This window comes from Heptranchias perlo, chromosome 18, assembly GCF_035084215.1.
Source record: "Heptranchias perlo isolate sHepPer1 chromosome 18, sHepPer1.hap1, whole genome shotgun sequence".
Taxonomy (NCBI): domain Eukaryota; kingdom Metazoa; phylum Chordata; class Chondrichthyes; order Hexanchiformes; family Hexanchidae; genus Heptranchias; species Heptranchias perlo.
Window position 1 is genome coordinate 47,382,722 of NC_090342.1, and position 15,414 is coordinate 47,398,135.

At 42.9% G+C, this 15,414-nt stretch overlaps 1 protein-coding gene and 1 long non-coding RNA gene across 2 annotated transcripts in view; one reads left to right on the forward strand and one right to left on the reverse strand.

The window, feature by feature from the left end:
* LOC137334843 (uncharacterized) overlaps positions 1 to 15,414 on the reverse strand; it is a 66,578-nt gene that overhangs the window by 48,076 nt on the left and 3,088 nt on the right. The gene's annotated exons all lie outside the window — the stretch shown is intronic.
* prickle1b (prickle homolog 1b) overlaps positions 8,750 to 15,414 on the forward strand; it is a 138,888-nt gene continuing 132,223 nt past the window's right edge. Inside the window, exon 1 of the mRNA XM_067999863.1 lies at positions 8,750 to 9,078. The gene's annotated coding sequence lies outside the window, so the exon portion shown is untranslated. The remainder of the gene's footprint in view (positions 9,079 to 15,414) is intronic.

A 15,414-nucleotide genomic window follows, 5' to 3' on the forward strand; every position in this document is an offset into this window, starting at 1 on the left:
TCAATGAATCAAGTGCATTGGCCTCCTCCACCTTTTCTGGCAACCTATTCTGGCTGTTTTGAGTTGGAAGCACTTCTTTTCTTCCCTGTGAGGTAGAGTTCAAGTTTGGGCTGTGACCTATATGCTGGGGTGGCCTATATGCGCATCAATATGGTACTTGTTAACAGCCATGGCTTTTGGGGAATGCTCAGCAGTGTCTTTTGGGTACTTTACAGGTCTCACAGGAAATAGCTATTCTTTAAAAAAAAGTAACAAAGACACAAGATTTTTCCCGAAGGACACAAACTGATCAAAGACATGAAAACCGGGGACCTTAAAGCAACAATTATTCAGGGGTATGAGATTGGATCATTTCAGTGTGGATTCTCACTCAGGATACCTCAATTTTTGCACATAATCATAAAAACGTGGCAGGCAGGCTGTCTGTAATTTCAATAACTGGACAAAGTACTCTTAGACACCAAGTTAACAGGAAATGTTGATCTTTACCGACAGCAAAAGCAGTGCAGCTCAGGCAATCAAGTAAATACTGCCGAGGCTTTGAAAATAAATATAAAGTCAAATCAACTTATATACAAATCTGGTTGAAGTAAATTCCTTGTAAATTCCTGGCTTAGCCAGAACTTGTATAGTCATTCCTGTTACATCCAATTCTGCTCTGAGACTTTGACATGTACCACTGATCTTTCCTTTGGATCATAAATCATGACTCCAGTTGTTGACAATGATCATTTTTTTTCTCTGACCTCATTCTTAAAACTGTTCTTTTAAATTGTTGGTCCTGACACAGCTACTTTCCTCTTGTTGTTAGATGATTTAATCATCACTGAATGACAATGACCTCTAAAATGCCCTTAATGGGCTATTCCCGAAGAAAATACCGACAGGATGAAGAATAACCACAAGTAATATGCTGGTGACCATTTCTGGGAGACTATTTTGAAAGCTCACCCTCATTTTACATAACTTTTTTTTCTCTGTTTCATGTTCAAACCCATTGAATCCAGTAGGGGAGAGAGAGAGAGAGAGGGAAAGAGAGAAAGAAAGAGAGAGAGAGGGAAAGAGAGAACAAGATAAAGGGAGAGCGAGAGAAAGGGAGATAGAAAGAAAGGGAGAGAGAAAGAGAGAAAGAAAGGGAGAGAGAAAGAGAGAAAGGGAGAGAGAGAAAGAAAGGGAAAGAGAAAGAAAGGGAGAGAAAGAAAGAAAGGGAGAGAGGGACAAAGAAAGAGAGAGAGAGAGAGAAAGAAAGGGAGAGAGAGAAAGAAAGAAAGAAAGAACGAACGAACTTTATATCACATCGTTATTATATGCTCAGGATGTCCCAAAATGCTTCACAAGCAACAGAGGGGGAAATTTCCTCTGCTCACTATTTCTGGTGAATGCATTTATGATTTCATTAGAAATAGTGGTCAGAAGAAATCTTGCCACCATTTTATTTAGCACTATCATATACTCAGCACAGTGCACACACAAGTAGGAAGATTGGAGCTCAGTGGGAGATCTTCTTTGATTGCTGAATAAAATTTAAAAGGAAATTGGTGACTTAAGGTTCTCCCTGGAAACCTTCAGACAGTGTTTTTATGGCAGCCTGAAGAGTGGACGTAATGAGGATGAATGGTGAGGAATGTTCCCAATAAAGGAACAAACAAGCAAAGTGTGGCAGCGAAGAATCTCCTCTGGATACTTTGAGTAGCTTCCATTGATGGTGGGGGCACACTCTCCCAGGAATGGTGAACTAGGGCTTGTGGATTGTGAAAAATCAGAGAGTGAATAGAGTGGGAATTGCTGGTGAGAGGAGACAAAGGCTGAAGAGTTGATAAGAATGTGACAGAAGGGATGAGATAGTGAATTGTGTATTGGAAGAGGTTGCAGTCTGGTCTAATTAGGATGTGGAGATGCCGGTGATGGACTGGGGTTGACAATTGTAAACAATTTTACAACACCAAGTTATAGTCCAGCAATTTTATTAAAATTGCTGGACTATAACTTGGTGTTGTAAAATTGTTTACAATGGTCTAATTAGGATTAACTGTCCACACTTATGTGCCATAAGCTTTTCCTGTTTTCTTCTTATGGTATTCCTGTGAAAGGGCTTTTGGTGCATTTCTTTGAGATAAATAAGCTAGTTTCATTTTTCTCTATAAACAGATATGAAAATTCTACAGCCCCCATTTAACAATGTCTAATGTTGCTTCAATAAAGTTTTTAATATTTGAGGGTAGGTTTCTCTAATCCACTGGTATATTCAGCCTGCCCCCTCTTTTGCCTGTGGCCCTTGGAAAACTTGCTGCCGCATGTGTCTCTGGTTGTGGGCTTTTGAATGTGCTGTTCCCTTTCCTTTTCTAGTGCTCAGGAACCATTCCTTTAGATTGGAAAATTGCACATGTCACTCTGTTATTTAAGAAAGGTGAGAGAGGGAAACCAGGGACTTGTTAGCCTAAGACCTGTTAGCCTAACATCTGTTGTCAGGAAATTACTAGAGTCTATAATTAAGGATAGAGTGACTGAACACTTTGAAAATTTTCAGCTGATCAGAGAGAGCCAGCATGGATTTGTAAAGGGTAGGTCATGCCTGACGAACCTGATTGAATTTTTTGAAGAGGTGACTAAAGTATGGGACAGGGGATTGTCTATGGATGTTGTTTATATGGACTTCCAGAAGGCATTTGATAAGCTCCCTCATAAGAGACAGGTAAAATTGAAGCTCATGGAATTGAGGGCAAATCATTGGCCTGGTTAGGAAATTGGCTGAGCGGCAGGAAACAGAGAGTAGGGATAATGGACAGGTACTCAAATTGGCAGGATGTGACTAGTGGTGTCCCACAGGGATCTGTGTTGGGGCCTCAACTATTCACTGTATTTATGAACGACTTAGATGACGGGATAGAGAGCCACATATCCAAGTTTGCTGATGACACAAAGATAGGCAGCATTGCAAGCTGTGTAGATGGAAGCATAAAATTATGAGAGATATTAATAGATTAAGTGAATGGGCAAAATTGTGGTAAATGGATTTCAATGTGGGCAAGTGTGAGGCCATCCACTTTGGACCTAAAAAGGATAGATCAGAGTACTTTCTCAATGGTGAAAAGCTCAAAATAGTGGAGGTCCAAATAGACTTAGAGGTCCATGCACATAGATCATTAAAATGTCATGGACAGGTACAGAAAATAATCAAAAAGGCTAATGGAATGCTGGCCTTTATATCTAGAGGGCTAGAATACAAAGGGGTAGAAGTTATGCGACAGCTACACAAAGCTCTGGTTAGACCACACTGTGTTCAGTTCTGGACACCACACCTTAGGAAGGATATATTGACCTTGGAGGGAGCACAGCGTTGATTTACTAGAATGATACCTGGACTCCAAGGGTTAAATTACGAGGAAAGATTACACAAACTAGGGTTGTATTCCCTGGAATTTAGAAGATCAAAGGGTGATTTGATCAAAGTTTTCAAGATATTAATGGGAACTGATAGGGTAGATAGAGAGGAACTATTTCCACTGGTTGGGGAGTCTAGGACTAGGGAGCATAGCCTAAAAATTAGAGATAGGACTTTCAGGAGTGAAGTTAGGAAACACTTCTACACACAAAAGTTGGCAGAAGTTTGGAACTCCTTTCCGCAAATGGCAGTTGATGCTAGCTCAATTGGTACTTTTAAATTTGAGATTGGAGTGTGTGTTTGATCCCTCACAGGTTGGTGCAGGAAGCTGCATCGATCCACATTTCCTGGTGGCCCTCAGGAGCGTCGGGTGCCTATTCCCTAGCGTTGGATCTGACATTAGTTTTCATTAGTTCGTCCCCAATACGCATCCATGCTCTTCCCAGTGCAAAGCCCAGTGTGTTAACACTTCAAATGGAACATGAACACACCTTCAAAAAGCATAAAATAAAAACAGAGAAACATAGCAGGTATGTCAGAGTTGATCAGGCTCACCGGTGTTCCCAGCTGCGAGTACCCATTGAAAACCTGGACACGCCCCATGCACAATTTTCTGTTCATGTCGGGCAAGGCTCCCTGCCAGAAGTGGGAGAGGTGAAATCCGTCTTGGGAAGTTGCCCAAAACAGGCGATAGCGACTCAGCACCCCAATTTATACTCCGGCCGAAATTCTTATCCACAATCGCCCTTTCACTATTGCCTGTAGTGTGTCGCCGTCCAAGGCGAATTTCACCCTCATAAAGTCGTAAAATTAACATGAATATGTTAGCGTTTCATCTGTAGACACTTATCAAGGGTCTATACCTGAAACATTAACCTACTTTTTTCTCTTTACTGACAGAGCTGCTAAATATTTGAAGCATCTTCTGGTTTCATTTCAGATTTCTTTTCACCTTTTTTTTAAGTGTGGCTTCCCGTCGAGAAAATGTCTGGTTAGTGAAAGTTTTACTAGTGAAACTTTATCGGGGGAGGTTACATCAAGTTTTGAACTTTGTTGAGTGGATTAGATTTCTGGCCTTAGCATTTCTGTGAGTGAATTTCTATTCCTTTCCTAGACTATGATCTTAAGCAGGATTTTCAATTGGGGGTGTTCAGACAGTAAAGTAAATCAAATATTCAGCTATCAATCAATCCAATCCGATTTTCAGCATGAGGAAAGAAAGAAAAATATTTGTTATTTCCTCTTCTGACAAGTACTAAGAAAGGGATGACAATACTCGGATTTCTTCACAACAAAGCTGCCATTGGAAATTCTGGAAGGTGAGGATTTGTGAGACGCAACCGTAGGCCACAAGAGACTACTGACAGATTAATTGGCCAGAAAAATAGCACAGGAGTGAAAAACAAAAAGAGGGAGCTCAGTCGTGGTATAGCCCGAAGGGTCCAGATGCACAATGGTCCCACAAATGAAAAGCACGCACTGACGAATCTGAAGCAACTCACAATGCTGCGGAGTGTGAACTAGCTACTCGGGAGGATCTGCGCAGTGAAAGGGCCGATCACTTTCCAGCCCATATACGATGAATCTAAATGCATACTGCAGCCTCCATTCTCAGTATCAGTATATGTATATACACACGTACACACACATATACGTACATACATATGCACATATATGTATATATATGAGTTTTTAATGTAGTAAAATGTCCCAAGGTGTTCCATGGGGCCAGGGAGGGGAACAGGCAGTGAGCAGGAGCTAAGGTGCGGAGGGGCGTACCGAGCAGGAGGGGTTTCAGAAGGGAATTCTAAAGTCCAGGTGCCTAATGGCATCAAGCTCTCCCACCAATACTGGCAAATACTGGTTTTATATTTCTTGTTTAAACAAAGCATCGACACTACCTCGATGGCTCGGCAAGCTAATCCAACGAGCAGCTGCACCACAAAGTCCAAGAAGAATCTATGTTGAATTGGGCTGATCCCAGCTTGGGCAGTGGGAGGGGTGCTACAATTGGCCTCAGTATCCCTTGGAATGAGCCAGCTCCCGCACTGTTGTTTGCTATCCATCTCGTTTCAGGTGTGGATAGGATTACGCGCGGCTCCAATGCTCCCCGAGATGGAAGAGCCTGGCGACACTCACTTTCAATGTTCGCTCATGAATAATGGCCTGTCTGGGTGAGGTACCAGAGGAGAACTGTGCTCGTGAAACTATACCAAAGTAAGAATTAGCTGCTTTGAGAGCTGAGAGGAAAGGGAGGAAAAAATGAGAATCGGCCAACAATGTGTCTCCCACAGAATCTTATCCCCGAGTCAAACCAGAATCACGTTGATTGTAGGCCTAACACTTCTATTACCTCCTCTAGATCAATACCAAGGGCTCAATTTTGAAATAGTGGCAGGTTGGCAGCGGGCGGGGGGTGAAGGTGCGCGTGGCAAACCCGAATAAAAAAACTTACTTTTTCCGACACAATCGCGATGTAATTGATGGTGATTAAAGTTGTTTCCAGGTTTCGTGCCCGGCAGCCAGCCTGATTGACAAGCTGGCTGCCGACAGGAGCTGCAACACGGAGGGAGGGGCAAGAGAAAGAGAGAAAGCAAGACGTCATCCGGCGCTGGAACAGGGAGTGGAGGACACTGAAGATGGGGGTGGGGGGGGAGTGGAAGATCGGGGGAGGGGAGAGTGGAAGATCGGGAGGGTAATGGGAAGACTGGGGGGAAGAGGGGGAGATCGGAGAGGGGAAGATCGGGGGGGGGTGGGGGAAGTCGGAGAGGGAGACATCGGGGGGGAGAGGGACATCGGAAAGGGAGAGATCGGAGAGGGAGACATCGGAGAGGGAGACATCAGGGGGAGAAGAGAACATCGGAGAGGGAGACATCAGACATCAGAGCAGGTAGGTAGGAAAGGTAGGTCTATTTTGTTTTTTTCGCCATGTGCAACGGTTTTTTATTTAATTTATTTTGTTTATTTTTGCCTGATCCGGCCCTTTGCTCCTGGTTTCACCAGGTGTGAATCGGAAGCCGTGGGAAAGCCACCCAGGTAAGTTTAAAATCTTTTCAACTATCTACTATGTCAGAAATAAAGTACCTTAACTACCTCAATGAGGTACATTTGGTTCTTTAACTGTCATCCCGCCGGTTTTAATTCCCGGCAGGACTTCCGGATTCGTGAGGAGCACGTGCGCACACAGGCGCGTCTGTGGGGAACCCGGAAGTCGGCGGGTTGGAGCGGGCTTCCGAACCTGCTCGGGATTTTCGCCATTTTCGCAGCCCTCCCCAACGCACCCACAATTTGATTTTATAATTGAGCCCCAAGCCTCTATTTCAGCATTAGCAAATAAACATGAGCTCAATCCAATAAAGCTTGCACTGGGCTCAATTCGGCAGAACCACACCAGTTCAAATAAACCTAGGTGCCAAGTCTATTTTCTTTTAATATTTGAGAAAATAATAATAAAAACTAATCTTTCTCTTTCATTTTCTTTCTGTCACTTATTAAATTACCCACTTCAGGAATGTTACCATTTGTCACAAATATTTTGTATCCGTCTTCACAGTAGAAGACACAAAAAACATACCGGAAATAGTGGGGAACCAAAGGTCTAATGAGAGTGAGGAACTTAAGGTAATTAATATTAGTAAAGAAAAAGCACTGGAGAAATTAACGGGACTAAAAGCTGACAAATCCCCTGGACCTAATGGCCCTTGGACCTAACCACATCCTATGGTTTTAAAAGAGGTGGCTGTGGAGATAGTGGATGCATTGGTTTTGATCTTCCAGAATTCCCTAGATTCTAGAATGGTCCCCATGGATTGGAAGATAGCAAATTAAGCTATTAATAGCCTGCCAACATTCTCTGTCTTGGCTCTGGTGTGAAGATGATGCTGGTGGGTGGCAGGCATCTGTGGAACCATAACCCAAGATGAGACAGTGCCTTCAGAAGAGGAGGACAGATAATGGAGGGAGAAAAGCAAAGCTACTTTGAAGAGTGTTATGATCGTTCAACACTGTCCATAGGAATCTGTGCCACCAGTGAAATTATTGTGATATCTTGAAGAATTAATGTCATTTTCAATGTAGACAACAACAACTTGCATTTAAATAGCGCCTTTAACTTAGACAAACATCCCAATTTAGGATATGGGCAGTGGAGTTTTGAATGAGCTCAAGTTTATGGAGGATGGAAGATGTGAGGTCGGCCAAGAGAGCATTGGAATAGTGGAGTCTGGAGGTAACAAAAGCATGGATGAGGTTTTCAGCAGCAGATGGGCTGAGGCAGAGGAGGAGACGGGTGATATCACAGAGGTGGAAGTAGGTGGACTCTGATGGGAGAGGATATGAGATCAGAAGCTCAGTTCTGGTATAGCCTGAGACAGTGGTAAGGGAGGGGGATGGAACCAGTGAGGTGAGGGAACAGAGCTTGTGGCGGGGCCGAAGACAATGTTTTCAAACCATATCTGAATGTGTTTTATAAGAATTAAAATATACTTTGAGTGATTATAAGGCAGAAATTCAAACAGGGTAACCTGATCCCATTCCAAACCACAAGATCAAAGTCGATAACTATCATCCAAATCTCGGGATGAGATCACAGTCTACAGGCTTGTCCAGGATACACGTTTCCCCAACTTCAGTCCTCAGTTCACTTTAGCATCACTGGGTTAGGGATGGAAAAAAAATCAGCCAGGGTTCTTGCTCCTAAATGCCACTTAGCACTGCCTTCAGGCAGGGTATGAGTGTTAGTGGACTTCAGGTGAGGGCAGGATCGTGCTTGGTTGCAATGCCCTTCTCGAATAATGTACCCACACTCACCCTCAAAGTCCACAGGAGAACAAGTTATTTCGATAAGGTGCAGGAGGGTGACTTGTACGTGTGGGACTCTATGTAGCAAGGACTCAACGCACTCAGAAAGTGGAGAGCGGAGAAAACCAGTATGCAAAAGAATTCTTCTATCGAACGTGTAGTTGTAGATGGTCAGCCTGGCACTGACGGGTGACCATTCGGGTGCTGAATGCGAGCAGTCGCCTCAGACTTGGCAAACTGACAGCCCCAATACATTTGATCCCTGAACCACGTGAACTACTAACATCACTTATTAAAGGATTTTGCAGAGGGGATCTTTCATGCATCGCTGGGGCTCAAAGCACAGATAAAAATCCTTGCTGCCCAGTTAATCATGAATGTATCCTGCTGACATGGGTAAAGGATCTTTCCATGGGGGCATAGCAAGGTAAAAGTTAACCTTTAAAAAAATAACAAGCTGCAGAACTAATTCCTGCAGACAGGCTCCTGCTCCGTGATTTCTTTCTTGCCAGCACATCAGCTTCCCTGGATTGGACGGTGTTTGGTGTTTCAGCCAATTGGCTGACAGTGATGTTAATGTAATTTCAGTCTTTAGGAAAGCTTGAGATCATTAGGGAGAGAGTCAGGAGAGCAGCCTCATCCCTCCAGTCCCTGAAACCAACTCAGCTTACTGAAAACCTGTCAAACACTTTCTCTCTATTCCTCAAGACTCGCCTTGAAGAATGTCTCCAGTCATTCTTTGCTGAACTGCCCATCTAGTTCGAGGAGGGAACAGCGCGACCCAACTGCGTTGGAGGACCGAAGTCTTCAGAGCAAATGCGATTGCGATTGATTTCAAAAGGGATATTCTAGCTGGGCTCACTCTCTCTCCCCCTGCTTATGTCAACTTGACTGGGGTAAGTCTGTGAGATTTTTCAGCCCGTTTTGTTTTCTCTTGATGCCTCACTGATGGCTGAAGGATTTTTTTATATATCAGTGCCAGCAGAAAATGTTATATCAGTTTTCATTAGTCTGGTGTTTGCAGTCCATCAAGGTAGATGACAAGAATGTGGCTGTGGCCTGTGGGTTTAATGTCACCTATGCCTTCACAGACATAATGACTTCTAACAGTGTCAGAAGGGTAAGTGTAACTGGGAAGTGCCCTTTGGCTACTTGTTGCTACGACAGGCATGGGTTTAGCACTAAAAGTTTCAAAGGGGCTTTTGTTGTCTGTTTTCACTGAAATGTCCAATTATTTTTGCATTATTGAACTTCTTCCTTTAGATATGTGCCCTCTTAAGAAAACGTCAATCTGTTGCAGCTGAGACAAAGAGTTGCTGGGAAATTGAATAGCTGTGCAATGTATTAATATTAATTTAAGGCTGAACCTGTCAACGCACTATGATTCATCAAGGTTTTTTTGGTGACTGTTTTGTACGCGAGGTACTTTGCACTCAGATATGTTGGGGTCTGTAGGCTGAGATGCTGTTGCAGCTTTTCTTTTTCTTAAAGAAAAGAGGGGGATGCCTCGAGTTGGGCTGTTTGCCTGAACCAGACTCCAGATGTGCAAGCAGCTGTTGTCTGTCACTTGGATGACAACTGGTCATTTTCTGTGGAGCACTGGCCTTTTCCATTATCCTCAGCTATCAGTGTCGAGGTTTCGGCCCTCTCACCATTATCGTCAATGCAATTCATTTTAATTTCCATGTAGGCAGGGTGAGTGGGTTTCCCCCTCTCCCCTACGGTCTGTCTCAATTTTAGGTTCTCTTTTCTGTTTCTCTGACAGCTAGTGGAATATATTTGGAATTAAGCAGTCAGCTTCAGCTAAAAGAACAGGCTGATGCTCCCTGAATTGAGAGGGCACTGAAAAGGGTGACGCAATATTTGTCAAGCCCTTTCTCTCTGACAATATTTACTCCCACCAGGGCATTGTAAACTTAAACACTGACCATTTATCAAGCTGTCTGTCTAGGGTTCAATTCAGCATGTCTTCAAATCTGCTGTAGGCTTAAAGTGGCAAAGTCTGGGCCTTAAAGACAGAAATCTCTCATTGTACCAATAGTAGGGGCTAGAGAGAATCAAAATATAACACACTGCTGGTACAGAAAACTATTTTTAAACACCGCAGACTTGGTAGGTGGGAGAATCACTCAAAGAAAGGAGAGTGTAATGTTTGTGCAGAAGATTTTAAGGTCAGTGTCAAATCCTGTTTGCTTTTAAAGAATGTATGTATTTCCTTAAAGGACGTTGCAGCTTTCTTCCTTGCCATTCCAGCTGTGATTCCCTGTGTTTGAAGTAACACCACAATTAGTTTCTTCAATGGAAAGATTAATCCAATTTTTCTTCGGCAGTATTTAATTGACCGGGAGGAACCGTCGTGACTTCTATTGGAGCTGTCTTGTCAGAAAAGCCTAAAAGGATTAGTAATCCAATTAATTTCATATTCTGACATCATGTTAATCCTTGCAACAAGCGGTATTTCTTGTTTAGGACCTGTGATTTATAATAACCACAAAAGGAGGGAGATGAGGGGGAGCAAAGGAGTGAAAGGCAAGGTTTGTGAAACAACATCACATAAAACAAGCAAGCACACAGGTCCTCTACTGGAAAACTAATGTATTAAAAATGTCCTTTCAAATGAGGGCAAGCAATGAAATCTGTAGGATCTGGCAGCTTTAGTTAAAAAGACCCTTCTTATATCTTCAAAACTAAATTATTTATTTCAAGCTTTTAAAAGAAGAGTTTTTTTTTAGAAATTCTGCAGCTTTATATATGGTTAAAAAGAAAGACTTGAATTTTAGCAGCACCTCAATACATGGTCAAAACGTCTCAAAGCACTTTACATACAATGAATTAAATATATTTTTCAAACTTGGTGACTTGTTATGTGGGCAACAAATAGGATATTAATTAAAGTTCATAGTTACACATCATTCAACATAAAAAAATGTTAATTATAAGCTCCACTTTACTAATTTTAAAAAACTTAGAAATGAAACAAGAGGTAAAGCTTTGAGCAGGACACATTAAGTCAAACTTTTTTTTTAAATTATTTGTTAGATTCTATTTTTATTGAAAGTTATTTTTATTTAAATTTTTTTTTGCCTCCACCTCTCCTTGCCCAAAGCTGTTGAGTACTTACCGAGTGCTGGATTCGCAAACATCAATTGCCCTCTGGTCCTCGCCCAGTGTCCATTCTGCACGCCTGAACACACAAGGTAGCTGCTTTTACAGTAGCAAGACCTATGCTATTGCTGCCACCTCCCAAAGGCAGGTGACTAGTGTGGGTCGAATGTGGAACTGGCCGGGACTCACGAAGGTTTGGGCAAGTCCTGATGGTTTTACATTTGGCTTGCAGCTGACTGCCGCGAGACCTGAACTTTGGAAACCACCAGCATTTGCAATCTCGCACAATGTCAAAGCAGCGAAGTGAGTGACGGTGGGCTATTCAACCATTAGGGGCATCACCACCATCCATATCACATGCCCACACACACACTTTCCAGCAGGGGTCGTTGGATAATGATCATGAACGAGAACTTTGGCCAAACTTCCTCTCCCTAACTCAGGTCCGCTAAAGCCAATCATAGCATCCTTGATCCTTTGTGGTCTGTAAGCTTCAACGACGAACTGGACACAATCACTGAACCACTGGGGAGCCTGTTATGTCTCTCTTCCCTCTCCTTCCCAAGCCACACACCAATCCCGGGTGAGAGGAGGGCAAAGATCTTCTCCCAGGGACTGGGACTCCCATCAATGTCATTCTTCAGTCCAGAGGCTTGAGCATAAAATCTAGACTGACACTCCAGTGCAGTACTGAGGGAGTGCTGCACAGTCGGAGGTGCCGTCTTTCAAGTGAAATGTTAAACTGAGGCCCAGTCTGCCCTCTCAGGTGGACGTAAAAGATCTCATGATACTGTTCAAAGAAGAGCAGGGGAGTTCTCCCGGTGTTCTGGTCAATATTTATCCCTCAACCAACACCACTAAAAAAACAAATTATCTGGTCATTATCACATTGCTGATTGTGGGACCTTGCTGTGTGCAAATTGGTTGCCGCATTTCCTACATTACAACAGCAACTACACTTCAAAAGTATTTCATTAGCTGTAAAGCACTTTGGAACGACCTGAAGTCATGAAAGGTGCTATATAAATGCAAGTCTTTCTTTTTCAGTTGTCCACTAGGAGGCACAGAGAATCAGCCAGAAAGAACATAAGAACTTAAAAAATAGGAGGAGTAGGCTATACGGCCCCTCGAGCCTACACCGCTATTCAATAAGATCGTGGCTGATCTTCTATCTCTACTCCACTTTCTTGCCCTATCCCCCTATCCCTTGATTCCCTTAGTATCCAAAAATCTATTGATCTCAATCTTGAATATACTCAACGACTGAGCATCCACAGCCCTCTAGGGTAGAGAATTCCAAAGATTTATGACCCTCTGAGTGAAGACATTTTTCCTCATCATGCTCCTAAATGGTCGACCTCTTATCTTGAGACTATGACCTCTAGTTCTAGACACTCCAGCCAGGGGAAACAGCCTCTCAGCATTGACCCTGTCAAGCCCTCTAAGAATTTTATACGTTTCATTAAGATCATCTCTCATTCTTCTAAACTCCAGAGAATACAGGCCCATTCTACTCATTCTCTCCTCATAGGACAACACTCTTATCCAAGGAATCAATCTAGTGAACCTTCGTTGAACACCCTCTAAGGCAATATATCCTTCCTTAGATAAGGAAACCAAAACTGTACACAGTACTCCAGGTGTGGTCTCATCAGAGCTCCATATAATTGCAGTAAGACCTCCTTACTCTTATGCTCTAACCCCCTTGCAATAAAGACTACCATACCATTTGCCTTCCTAATTGCTATACCTGCATGTTAACTTTCTGTGATTTGTGTGCAAGGACACCCAAATCTCTTTGAATACCAACATTTATTAGTCTCTCACCTTTAAAAAAAATTCTGCTTTTTTATTCTTCCTACCAAAGTGGATAATTTCACATTCCCCCACAATATACTCCATCTGCCACCTTCCCGCCCACTCACTTAACCTGTCTATATCCCTTTGCTGCCTCTTTGCGTCCTCCTCACAGCTTAGACGATAAGAACATAAGGAATAGGAGCAGGAGTAGGCCATACAGTTCCTCGAGCCTGCTCTGCTATTCAATCAGATCATGACTGATCTTCAACCTCAATTCTACTTTCCTGCCCGATCCCCATTTCCCTTGATTCCCCGAGAGTCCAAAAATCTATCTGTCTCAGCCTTGAATATACGCAACGACTCAGCATCCACAGCCATCAGGGGTAGAGAATTCCAAAGTTTCAAAACCCACTGAGTGAAGAAATTCCTCCTCAATCTCAGTCTTAAATGGCCGACCCCTTATCCTGCAACTGTACCCTCTAGTCCTAGACTCTCCAGCCAGGGGAAACAACCTCTCAGCATCTACCCTGTTAAGCCCCCTCAGAATTTTATTTCAATGAGATCACCTCTCATTCTTCTAAACTCTAGAGAGTATAGGCCCATTCTACCCAACCTCTCCTCATAGGACAACCCTCTCATCCCAGGAATTAATCTAGTCTTCATTGCACCACCTCTAAGGCAAGTATATCCTTCCTTAGATAAGGGAGACCAAAACTGTACGCAGTACTCCAGGTGAGGTTTCATCAAAGCCCTGTACAATTGTAGTAAGACTACCTCTTGGACTCCAACCCCCTTGCAATAAAGGCCAACATGCCATTTGCTTTCCTAATTGCCTGCTGTACCTGCATGCTAACTTTTTGTGTTTCTTGTACTAGGACACCCAAGTTTCTCTGGACATCAACATTTAATAGTTTCTCACCATTTAAAAAATATTCTGTTTTTCTATTCTTCCTACCAAAGTGAATAACCTCACATTTCTCCACATTACACTCCATCGGCCAACTACTTGCCACTCACTTAACCTGTCTATATCCCTTTGTAGACTCTTTGTGTCCTCCTCACAGCTTACTTTCCCACCTAGCTTTGTATCATCAGCAAATTTGGATACATTACATTTGGTCCCTCATCCAAGTCATTGATATAAATTGTAAATAGCTGAGGCCCAAGCACTGATCCTTGTGGCACCCCACTATTTACAACCTGCAAACTCGAAAATGACCTGTTTATTCCTAGTCTCTTTTCTGTCCATTAACCAATCCTCAATCCATGCTAATATATTACCCCCAATCCCATGAACCCTAATCTTGTGTAACAACCTTTTGTGTGGCATCTTATCAAATGCCTTTTGAAAATCCAAATATATTACATCCACTGGTTCCCCCTTATTTACCCTGCTAGTTACATCATCAAAAAACTCTCTAATATATGTGACAAACACGATTTCCCTTTCATAAAACCATGTTGACTCTGCTTAATTATATTATGATTTTCTAAGTGCCCTGTTACTACGTCCTTAATAATAGTCTAGCAGTTTCCCTACTATTGATGTCAGGCTATCTGGCCTGTAGTTCCCTGTTTTCTCCCTCTCTCCTTTCTTGAATAGTGGGGTTACATTTACTACCTTCCAATCCACGGGGACCATTCTAGAATCAAGGGAATTCTGGAAGATCAAAACCAATGCTTCCATTATCTCTGCAGCTATCTCTTTTAAAACCTGAGGTGGTAGCCCATCATGTCCAGGGGATTTGTCAGCTTTTAGTCCCGTTAATTTCTCCAGTACATTTTCTTTACTAATCTTAATTACTTTAAGTTCCTCACTGTCATTAAACCCTTGGTTCCCCACTATTTCTGGTATGTTTTTTGTGTCTTCTACAGTGAAGACAGATACAAAATATTTGTTTAACGTCTCTGCCATTTCCTTATTCCCCATTATCATTTCTCCTGTCTCTGCCTCTAAGGGACCCATGTTTACTTTCGCTAATCTTTTCCTTCCCCCCGTCCTTACCTGCCAAGAGGAACCAGCCTAACCTCACTTTGGGGGTCTCTTCCTGACAGCGAGACCAAGGCGGGTATTCACCATATCCCACCAGCCCCATGGCAACGTGGACAAGAGCACCACGTGCTCTGTGGCATGGGCTTCGCATGTTTTAAAACAAACTTTAATATACATGCGTTAATGAATGTTCAGACGTTAAACCGGACTTTTCATAGTAGGCACAGCACAGGAGGAGGCCATTCGGTCCATCATGGCTGCGCCGGCTCTTTGAAATTTGCCTGGTTAACCCTGGGAGTCCTCAGCAACATTAAAACAAGACGCACCTTCAGCT